Source organism: Bos javanicus, chromosome 24 (genome assembly GCF_032452875.1).
Source record: "Bos javanicus breed banteng chromosome 24, ARS-OSU_banteng_1.0, whole genome shotgun sequence".
Taxonomy (NCBI): Eukaryota; Metazoa; Chordata; class Mammalia; order Artiodactyla; family Bovidae; genus Bos; species Bos javanicus.
This window is the reverse complement of record NC_083891.1, coordinates 10,822,010-10,834,225: the sequence shown is the minus strand read 5'-3', so window position 1 is coordinate 10,834,225 and position 12,216 is coordinate 10,822,010. Positions and strand designations below refer to the sequence as shown.

At 37.1% G+C, this 12,216-nt stretch overlaps 1 long non-coding RNA gene across 1 annotated transcript; it reads left to right on the top strand.

The window, feature by feature from the left end:
- Nucleotides 1-1,031: 1,031 nt before the first annotated feature.
- Nucleotides 1,032-11,428, top strand: LOC133237372 (uncharacterized). The gene is made up of 3 exons (XR_009733162.1): nucleotides 1,032-1,529; nucleotides 8,109-8,247; nucleotides 11,293-11,428. It is a non-coding gene; the product is annotated as an uncharacterized LOC133237372 (long non-coding RNA).
- The last annotated feature ends 788 nt before the right edge of the window (nucleotides 11,429-12,216 follow it).

The following is a 12,216-nucleotide window of genomic DNA, read 5'->3' as shown; positions in this document are numbered from 1 at the left end:
GGGTTCAATCCCTGGGCTGGGCAAATCCCCTGGAGGAGTTCATGGCAACCCCCTCCAGTATTCTTGCCTGGAGAATCCCGTGGACAGAGGAGCATGGTGGGCTACAGCCCATAGGGTCACAGAGAGTTGGACACAACTTTAGTGACTTAGCAGGAGCAATTAAAGTAGAACAAAAGTTTTTCTTCTAGAATATGAATATAAATGTTGTATAATTATTTTATCTTTGTATATACCAAAGTACAATTCTCATATCCAAAATGTACTAGTGAAATATTTTTCTGCCTACTGCCTTATTAATTCTAAATATTTTAATTTTATTTATTTATTCCTTGCCTCTTTTACAAATACATTTGAACTCACTTTTTAGCAAGAAGCTAAAAATAAAAAATCAGGACAAAAAGAAAGATGAAAAATGCAAATAAACCCCCTAAAAGTATTATTTACTTTCAGAGACTGAGTTTAACATTTGATTGTGAGCCTCTTTGGATTCTAGGCAGTAAGGAAAACATGATGTATATTAGAGACTGACATTCCTTATATATTAAATTTGGACACAGAAGACAATCAAATGAACTTTTATTATTTTTCTAAATATGAAAATCCATCTCTTTGGTAAGACACTGTTTTCGCTTAACCTAGACCAACATAATTTACTGTAACTATTTGCATGGGAAGTGTTTATTTATTGTATGAATGATCTTATTCTGTATTAATGGGCCTGATCATGATGATGATGCAGAGACAATACAATAAATAGGCGTGTAATTTTCCCCCTAAAAAATTTATACCTTATTGTGTATTGATTAAGAGACATTTCAACTTCCTCCTTTAAAATGGAGATTTCTAGAATATTGTGGAAGATGCTGCAGAGTGTTTTGGGAGAAAAAAAAATTAGGCTCTCAATATTTCATTTGAAAAGTGTCTGCTGAAGTTCCTGCTCCAGTAGGATCACTCCTCTCTTTCTCTGGGGAAAAGGGCAGATGGCAGTTGATAAGTAAAAAAAAAAAACAAACAAACAAAAAAAAAAAAAACAAGCCAAGCAATCACCCACAGCTATTCAGGACATGAACTTTGAGGCACATTTAATAAGTCAGGTGATTAAAAAGCATGACGCTTTCATCAACCAAGAGATCATGTGCTCTTGAAGAAGTCGGAAAAGAGAATGCCATCGGATGAGGACCATATCAGTGAGGCTACAGAGCTTTCAGAGCACTGGGTCCAAGCCCCAGAATGGCCTGAGACTCTGGTGTGCATGTCACAATGTCCCGTTAGCAGAACTCTGTGATGATAATTCTTCTCTCCTCTACCACCATGGACAGACAACTCGTCCTTTATGACACAGAACTCACATGGAAATAACGTGAACAAAAGACCTGACTGATCAAGAATATGATCATTTGAAGATTATTTTTTCAAATGACAGCAAGGGCAAAGTAATTCATCCACAAAGTAGAGGGTCTCTGTTGCCCACAGAGCCTCCTGGGTTCATCATTCCCACCATCAGTTCCTTCCTGAGGCACCTAAGCTAGGTATGGCATTTCTCAGTGAGTTTATTTCTCTGCCTTTTAAAACAGACCTCAGACTAGAAACCCATCTCATACAGCTTTTAAAAAAATATTTCACTTTAATTTTTTTTATTGGAGTATAGTTGATTTACAATGTTGTGTTAATTTTAGATGTATAACAAAGTGAATCAGTTATACATATATATCCATTAAGGCATGTCCAATTCTTTGTGACCTGTAGCCCTGCCAGGCTCCTCTGTTCTCCACTAACACTTGAAGTTTGCTCAGATTCATGTCCATTGAGTCAGCAATGCTATCTAACCATCTCATCCTCTGCCACCCTTTTCTCCTTCTGCCTTCAATCTTTATATATAGTAATATGTATAGGTTAGTCCCCTTAGGGCTTTTGGAGGTTTAAATGGGTGATGGATATGAACACTTAGAATGCCGCCTGGCAAAGTAAGCTTTCAGTTAATGACAGTAACATCATACTATGGATAGGATTTCTAAATGCAGAAAGCTGTCCCTGACTAGTAGAAATATGTACATATTCAAGGGATAAGAATGTACACCTAATAGGATTTCTGCCATATCAAGTCTTAGGGGGACAGGAAAGCTTTAATTTTGTAAGGTTCTGTCTTGCTTAGGTTTGATTAGTTAGTTGACGTCATAGCCTGGCTTTTTACGAGTGATAACATATAACCTACTTTCCTGCTGCTTCTTAAAAATATCTAAGAATAATAGAACTTATTTGTGGTCTAAGATGTTGGTGGCATTTGTAGTACAGGCGTAGGGAACTAAAAAACCCAGACAGTTGTTAGAAAGATATATAGGGCTCAGATGCATTTAATTTTCTAAATCATCAAGTGCCTTCCTGTTATGGATTAGTTTGTTTGCTCTTGTAATTCCCACTTATTAGTGTGAAGAGGGTGTCATTAGTGGAAAGGATGATTTATGATGATAATAGGCAAAGTAATTAATATGCATACATAATATAAAGTAAGTATTTGAGGCATTCTGACTGTCTCAGTCAACCATAAGGAAAGAAAGCATCATCAGCCTTGTCCGTGACTTTGATTATAACCAAATAATAAACCTACTCAGCATGTTAAAAAGCAGAGACATCACTTTGCCAACAAAGGTCCACCTAGTCAAAGCTATGGTTTTTCCAGTGGTCATGTATAGATGTGAGAGTTGGACTATAAAGAAGGCTGAGTGTCAAATAATTGATGCTTTTGAGCTGTAGTGTTGGAGAAGACTCTTGGGAGTCCCTTGGACTGCAAGGAGATCCAACTAGTCCACCCTAAAGGAAATCAGTCCTGGATATTCATTGGAAGGACTGATGCTGAACCTGGAGCTCCAGTACTTTGGCACCTGATGCAAAGAGCCAACCCACTGGAAAAGATCCTGATGCTGGGAAAGACTGAAGGCAGGAGGAGAAGGGGACAACAGAGGATGAGGTGCTTGGATGTCATCACTGACTCAATGGACATGAGTTTGAGCAAACTTCGGGAGATAGTGAAGGACAGGGAAACCTGGCATGCTGCAGTTCATGGGGTCTCAAAGAGTTGGACATGACAGTAACTGAACAACAATGAATACACTGGAACAAAAATATCCAAATACTCATTTTAAAATTTGGGCAAACATTAATCTAAATGTTGGTAAATTAAGAGCATAATATTTCTAATTTCTAACGTGTCATTTCTTATTATAAGTATGACAAATGAAAGAAGGTTGCTACACTACTGAATTCTTTCAAACATTTTTATGAGAGAAGAGAGAATGCAAAAGCCTTTGTGAATGGAAATGTTTAGCTCACCATATAAAATATTCCGTGTTGGGTTGTTGATGACAGCTATAGCTTTGAAAGGGGAGAAGTAAAGTTTTCTTTTATTCAGCAGCTCTTCAACTTTTTGATGCCAGATTTAAACAAATTTCAAACTGCCTCATGAGAGATTAGGTGGCATTATAGGGAAGAACTTTCCTGAGAATTCAGGATTGTTCTTATTTTAACACAGTTGAATGTGGCTCTTCCCTTTGTTGTTTTACTTGATTTTCTTCAAGCTCTAAGATGGGGTCTCTGTCCGCTGGGTGCTGTGATCTGCTCCCCAAGCCCTTGAGAAATGATTTATAGCCCCATCTTCTGAGAGGGCTGCTGGGAGCTGGGCGATCTTGCTGTCACTCACTTTGGGTCACAGCAGTGACCTCACTCAGGCCAATTCTTCCTTCAGGGGCAGACCATATCCAGTGACTGGTCACTACTTGGGGCTGAAGATCAGAGCCCCTCAATACTAGGTGGGAGAAGTCTTAGGTGTCCAGTTACAAAGCTCCCCATGGGGCAGCTGAGCCCTTCCTGTGACAGCATCTCAGCTGTCCTTCTCTGCCATCCGAGCCTGCTTCCGCCCTGTCCCTGGGACATAATGGTGAGGCCCCAAGAGGAGGTCTTGGCCAATTTCCTGAATGCTGATCTCCACTCAGAGGCCGCTCTCAGGAAGCCCTGCCTGCAATATTTCGGTCCCTGTGCTGCAGCACACACAGAATCCTTTAGTGATATCTGCTTTGTATTTTTTTCATATAGCATTTTTCCGAACAAAGAGAGGAAAGTGAGCAAATCGTAATGGTGCAGATCATCAACTTTTCCCCAGGCTTACACTCCGCTCCATGTAGGACCCAGAAGAGGAAACAGAATCCTCAGTTCTCAGCACTGTCGTTATTCTGGCTTCTAACACTATTTTGCCTATCTTTCCACTTGATATAAATAGAATCATGCAGTTTGTGTACCATGAGAGTTTTCGCTTCTTTCACTCTATGCTGTTTGTGAGATCCATCCATGTTGTTGCCTGGACTTTATTTCTTCATTGCAGTATATCATTGATTGTACAAATAGGCCACATTATTCGTGTATTTATAGACATTCATCAGAGAAGGCAATGGCAACCCACTCTAGTGCTCTTGCTTGGAAAATCCCATGGATGGAGGAGCCTGGTAGGCTGCAGTCCATGGGGTCACTAATAGTCGGACACGACTGAGCGACTTCACTTCCACTTTTCACTTTCATGCATTGGAGAAGGAAATGGCAACCCACTCCAGTGTTCTTGCCTGGAGAATCCCAGGGGCAGTGGAGCCTGGTGGGCTGCCGTCTATGGGGTCGCACAGAGTCGGACACTACTGAAGCGACTTAGCAGCAGCAGCAGACATTCATCTTTCCCCCCAATTTGGCTACTCTGAATAGTACTGCTAAGAATGCAATGGTAAGTGTCTTTTGATGAACACATGTTTGCACTTCTTAAGATATCCTGTGTCTTAAGAGAACTGTCAGTGCATAAGGAACCTATATATTTTTCAGAATTAGAAGTGGTGCCAATCTTCCAACATGGTCAGGACAATTCCCATTTCCACAAGGGGTATATGAGAGGACTGCTCCCACATACCTCCTCCCAATTGGTATACTGTACATCCAGCCTTTCAGGGGGATGTATGGTATTATAGCAGTATGATTTTAATCCATATTTCACTGAGAATCATGAAACTGAATACATTTTACTACACTAAGTAGCTTTTAAGTATTTTCTTTGGTGAAATTCATATTCAAATGTTATTTTTAAATTATTTTGTTTCTTTTCTGATAGATTTTTAGGAGCTATTATTTGACATAATTCAAGTCATTGTTGAATGTGTATTTCTCAAATATCTCCTGCTACTCTGTGGCTTATATATATATTTTTTTTTTCACTTAATGGTAACTTTTGATAAATAGAGTTCTTAAGCTTAGTTCAACCAGATTTATATTTTTTCCATTATAGTTAATACTTTTCATGTTCTAATTAATAAAACTTTGGTATCTGAAGGTCAAAAAGAATTTTTTTCATGTTTGCCTCTAAAATCTTGATCGTCATCACCATTATTTACCTTTCAACACTCAATGCAGGTTTATCTATCTTTTGATGTGAAGTGTGGTCAATGTTTATTTATAGCAATATACTGTGACCTCAAGGAAGAAGAAAAACTTCAAATACGCAATCTAAACTTACACCTAAAGCAACTAGAGAAAGAAGAACAAACAAAACCCAAAGTTAGTAGAAGAAATGTTAAAGATCAGAGCAGAAATAAATGAAATAGAGTCTAAAAATACAATAGAAAAGATCAATGAAATCAGAAACTAATTCTTTAAAAAGCTAAACAAAATTGATAAACCTTTAGCCAGACTCATCAAGATAAAGGGGAGAGCGACAAAACTGCTGAATAACATTCTTGCAGCACTGTTCAATCTTCATTATTTCTATTTCAGATTGCAACCTGTTCTGAATTATTTTTGTTAATGATTGCTTAATTGCTGACCCACATATGTATAAGGCCAAGTGTAATAATATTCAAAATGACATGTTCCTAATAATATAGCATACTGTGCTCAAGAAAATCCATGATGCCATTTATTATAAAAACAGGATTTTCAGATTTGCAATAATCATAAAAGTTATGCAGAAACCTATCTTTCAATAGGAGACATTTACTTAAATCATGCAATGGTTTTGAATCTCAATTTGCAGGTTAATAATATCTGGAGGACTTTATTGGTTTAAAAGCTAGTCACTTAGATTCTGGTAGGTTAAAACAGCCTTGCAAAGGACAGAAAGGCAAATCACTCTCTCACACACACATGCATGCACTCACACACACACTGCCTAGTATAATGGAAAGAGCATATGCTTTGGATATGTTAAGTAGTTTAACCATTTCCCACTTTTATAGACTAAACTATGTCTGCTTCACTCTCCAATATTTATTATTGTACTCTGCATGCTTGCATGATCACTCAGTTGTGTCTGATTCTCCATGACCCATGGACTATAGCTTGCCAGGTTCCTCTGTCCATGGAATTTCCCAGGTAAGAATGCTAGAGTGGGTAGCCATTTCCTTCTCCAGGAGATCTTCCTGACCCAGAGATCCAACCCACATCTCTTGTGTCTCCTGAATAGGTAGGAGGATTCTTTACCACTAGTGCCACCTGGGAAGTCCATTGTACTCTGAATTGTCCCCAAGTTTTAGATAATTTAGTGCTGCTGCTGCTGCTGCTGCTGCTAAGTCGCTTCAGTCGTGTCTGACTCTGTGCCACCCCATGGACTGCAGCCTACCAGGCTTCTCCGTCCATGGGATTCTCCAGGCAAGAACACTGAAGTGGGTTGCCATTTCCTTCTCCAAATTTAGTACTAATGCCATGTAAATATGAAGTAGCTATATATTTTTGATAGACACCAAAAATATGAATAACCTCACCTGAAGTCTCACAACAGAGTATGTTGACACCAATACAAACATAAAATTATTTATAAAACTGGTTTAATTGAATTAAGGATGCAGTTAACATTTCTAAGTATGTACTTCTCACCAGAACTATAGTCTATAATGTCATTTTACAAGATAGTTGTAGCGACCCTTTCAGGTAGGTGTTATTATTTCTATTTCAGATACAAAGATTGTGAGATTCAAAAATGTTGAGAAATTGACCAAATTCACACTTACAGAAGTGGAAGTTACTAATGCCTGATTTATCTGAATGCAAAGTACATGTTCTTTCCATGACTATGCTAATCAATATTTGAAGAGTGTGTTCCAGTGCCTCCATGAGATGATTCTAAGCTATAGCATTTTATGTTCTTTAAACTGTTTTCAAGTGCTGTAGACACTCTTGCCTTCTCTAGGAAAGGACTAATATTTACTGGGTACCTATATATGGGTAATGGGTAAATACATATATCTACATTGACATACTCAAAGTAATATACCTAATATACTTTATACTAAAAGTAAATATAAAATGTATAGTTGTTGATGCTTCATATTTTGTCTTTAATGATTTTCTTTGCTTATTTATACTTACTCAAGATTTATTTATTTGATTTCTGGCATTGATATGGAAGAGAATTTATGAAAAGTAAGAACATATGTTTGATCCAAAACAACTGCAGTTTAGTGGAGAAATATATTTATAAACAAGTAATTACTATAAAAAGTGGTCCCTAATGTTTCAAATGTAATCCTTCTTTTTTTCCCTAACATATGGTCCTAATCATTTAGGAAAGTTTATAGAATTTTAAGGAAATAAATGGTTTTCAACTCTCTCATACAATCTGAGCTGCACATGTCTATAAAAATGGCATAAACATACATTACTTTACAAATTATCATGTGCATTATTTGATATATTGCTTTTCTCAAATAATTCTGGTTTCAACTGATCCCTTCAAATTTATTTAGTGTCTTTCTTTTAATCTAGGAGATACACTGAGAAACTAATTCCAGCTTTTTTTTTTTTTTTAATACAAGAAAAATGTGTCAGTTTGGTTCTTTTTCTGAGAGGCTGGAATTCAATTCTGAGATGTTTTGTACTTTGGCTTCTAAGGCTACATTTCTTGGACTTTTACTAAAACATTTGAAAGATCAGATTCAGGAAAAACTGTAAGCAACTGGTTTTGTCTCCCACTGCTTTTATATAAATTGTCTCTTTAAACCTCCTCAGTCTATTACAGATAAAAAATACACTGAACCATCAAACAGAAAGGCAGCACTGAATAATGTCTCAGGGTGTTCTATCGCCCCCAGATGTCTCGAGAGTCCAAGACTCTAGGAGTTAATATTTGATTTTGAGCATGAGTTGGTCTCAACCAGAAGGCAGATGGTTGCAGAAGTTTATTCCAACAAGTGGCCAGCATTGAAGTTGTACCACCAGGATGTGAGGGTGGTAAGTTCTATTCAGCATAAAAGGTTAACACTTTCCAACAAAGCATTATGAGGGTACCAAAACTCTATTGAGATGTTTTAAGTTGTCAACTTTCCAGAAAAAAACTAATTTAAGAATATTCCAGGAGGTAGGAAAAATAATCAGGCAAACACTAAAGACCACGTTTGCGGCTTCTTTGGGGGCTAGTCTACATTTTCTAACAGTCCCAGCAAATGTAAGTTTTAAAGCTGTTCTTTTGACAATTCTCTTTAAACATATCTCTATCAGCCTTGATGATTTTTCATAGAAAAGGAGAACTTAATATGAACAAGTATTAAATTTCATGTAAACTAAATTTTATTGGAAAGATAAGCAAAACACTAACTCATTATGTGACTGCCTAATGTATTTCCCTTAACTTCCTTTACAAGGCCTTAGTTTAGAGTAAAACATCCTAAAACTGAGAACAAAAAAAATTTCTTTCTTCCTCTAGAGGACTGCACTTTTCATTCAGTTTATTGGGTTATCTGACATTTCACATCATGGACTAGAGCTTAGATTATAAAGGGGCAAATAATTACAGAGTTTAACTCAAATCATCAAATATTTGTCTAGCGTTGACTGTGGATGGAGAACTAGGTGGAGAGTCAATCTTTCAGTTCTCCAAGAATCTGAATAAACCTAAATTCTTAAATTCCTTTTCATTAGGCAAGATATAAGGCAGTTTGGGATTAGCAGAGTATATACAGAATGGATAAAAAACCAGATCCTACTATATCGCACAGGGAAATATATTCAATATGGTATAATAAAACATGATGAAAAAGAATATATATATATATATATATATATATAAAAGTATGTATAACTAAATCATTTTATGGTATAGCAGAAATTCACACAACATTTTAAGTCAACTATAATTCATTAACCTTTTTTTTTAAAGGGAAAAAAAAAGGAGTGGTTCACAGTATGTAGGTTTAGTAAACCAGAAAAAGTTATATTAACTAAATGGATTATACGGTACACTTTCCCAGCAGTCATGACTAAGGGAGTAGCTTTTCTAACATTTAACTATTACATGGTAAGGGTGTGGTGTAAACCTGATGTAATCCCTCATTTTAGCTAGGGTCCTAACATTTTCCTAGGAAAATCCTGCATGGTTATTACACATAGAGATTCTTTTTCTCATAAAACAGGAAAACTTTCAGCATAAATCAACTTCCAGGGCAAATTACCTTCATGCTGAAAATGATCAGAATCTCAGAGTTAAATTACACATTTGAGTTTTAGGTAAATTTTAATTTCGCCCTTTAAAGCTTTTGTTTCCACCAAAAATATCTTTATACTCAATCAATCTATAGCTCAGGGAAGGAGGCTTATGAGAGTAGCATCAGAAATACTACACATTGAAGGGAAGTGATTTACCATAGCCATGAATGCATTTTCTAGCATGCTGTGTGCCGGTTGACTTTTATTGAGTAATTATGTTGAATCTTCTCCTAAACCTTTTGTTTCCAGGGCAGCTCCATCTTTTGCGTAAAGCATCATCAGTATGCCTTTCTCATCCATCATCCACGTGACAGCTTCAATGGTGTGCTGAAGCAACAGCTCGTCAGGGCAGCGGTGCCCTGCGATGATTTATCATAGAAATGTAGCATCAGAGGGAGGCAGCAGGATAATTTATGGCCAGAAGCCTTCAGGAGTGATATGCAGGAACATACTTAGTTACACAAGGAGGGGGAGGGAAACCTGGAAGTTTTGTTTTAGCAGACATGTGTCCTAAGCCTTATCATGTGACAAATGTCACATGTAGGTGATAACTTTCATTCTTTCAGTATGTAACTGGACATCTGCCCATAGTTGGTCTTCCAAATATATTCAGAAAGTATAAACCCTTTATAAACACAATTCAGATTTCGCTTTTACAGGAAAACTTGGGGTGGTTATGAAAAGTGACAGAAATTGCTCCATGTTAGGGACACTCTGGAATTTGTCCCTACCACATTTTCTAGAAGGCTGTGCAGCTTAAAAAACTTTATTCTAGAAAACCATTGTCTTATACGAAATAAGTCTGAAAGCCTAGTAAGTGGTGACTATTCCACCTGGAAAATTAATGCAAGGAAAACTAGCCTACAGTTTTAAGACGGAATGTTTATAAAATTCAAGCATTAAGCAGACATTTCACCATTTTAACATAGCTTGCAATAATGTTGTCGTGTAATTTTCAGGGAAGACGTTTAGTGAAGTTCTCAGGTTTTATGATATCTCAGTAAACAGTAAACTGAGATACTAAGGCAACATCCAAGCTTCCAGAATATCTAATCTTTTATTTTCATGGGTTTTTGAAATGATAATACTAATTAAAAAGTGTCATTGGGGATGTTGATTTTATTCATTTTTTTTGGTGGATAATTCAGTTTGCCATATTCTGAAGCCATAATTTTTTATGCCTGATGTTTGATCGCCTCAGTCACATCTGAGGTGAGGAGCGGAATGTTAAAATAGGTCCATTTGGGGAAGCACCAGGCCATCTCCACTAATGAGCTCCACTTTTGGAAGGACAGAGTGTGTCCTGGGCCTGATTTAGATGTGGCCTACTTCTTGAAGGTGCTGTTCAGTTAGAAATATCTCCTGGCAAATCTCCCAACACAGCATTTGTCAAGGTCTTATCAATGCTCAGTCCCAATTGAATGAGAACTATTTCCTGGGTGAGTTGTTTCTTATCCAAGAGGCAGAAAACTGTTGTCACCAACGTTATTGGGCTGTAAAAAGAAGCTTTCAAGGGATGAAACTGTCCATTTTGCAGCCAGGTTGTAGTTTTGATAGCCTTAGAAGGCAGTACCTTATTTTAGAAATGTTGAGAAATTTAGGATATGATATTTCCCCAATTCCTTCCTATCCAGGCTGTGCTCCTATCAAACTTTTTTGTGTGTAACTTCAGTAGCACTTACTTTTACACAATACATCACTGTAATTTATCTATTTATGTGGATGTCTTCTCCCACAGGCCTTGAGCTTTTTCAGGACAAGAGTTATGTTTTCTCCTTTTTCTGTATTCTCCAGGGTACCACATAACAAGTGCTCAATCGATACGAGCTGAAATTTTATTACCCACAGTGGCTTAAAGTATGTAGATCTTGTAAGTATTTTGCTTATTTCCACCTTAGTGTTTTTTCTGTGTTTGGCTGATGATAACATATACTGGATTTAGTTCACAAACATGCATTGAAAACACCATTTTGTCAAGGTTGCTAATGTCACTCACTCAGACTAGAAGAGTAGAGTCAGGTATGTACATACTTGCAACAGAGTATATTAAATGTGGCCAGAATAATAGCCATAATAGTGATCTGTCTGGGTAATCAAAAAAGTATTATAAATAGTAATGACTGAAGTAATTCACAAGTAATGAAAACCACATGTGTGCTTTCTAGGCAGAATGCACTGTGTTTAGTGATTCCTACAGATCTTTGAATTAAATATGCACCTTCACTCTGTGATTACTAACCCAACTTTAAAGAGATTGAAGATAGTTTAAAGAGGATGTCACTTCATCAAAGATATACAAATAGTACATGGTGTGGCAAAGATTCAATCCCAGGCCTGTCTAACTTGAGCCAAAACTCTAACTACTTTTAAGCATTTTAATGAAGATATGCCCAGGTACTCTGAGGGTATGGCAAAAGAATTTCTGGAAGGGCTTACTTAAACTGAGTCTTGGACTTTATCCTCTGGCTATGAAGGTGTTAAAGAGCTTTAAAGGAGAATGATACTGTCAAATTTGTGTTTTCTGTTGGCTCACGCTGGTGACAGGAGAATTCATTTAAGGGAAGTAGGAAGACCTACAACAGCAGAGTATTGATAACACTGGCCCTGCCCTTAGACATGCTCTAGGACGAGTGAAGGCCTCCCTCCCAGCATTCGCATTTCTAGTTTTCTGGTGACGTTGATACCGCTGGTCTAGAGTCCACACTTTGAGAACCACCA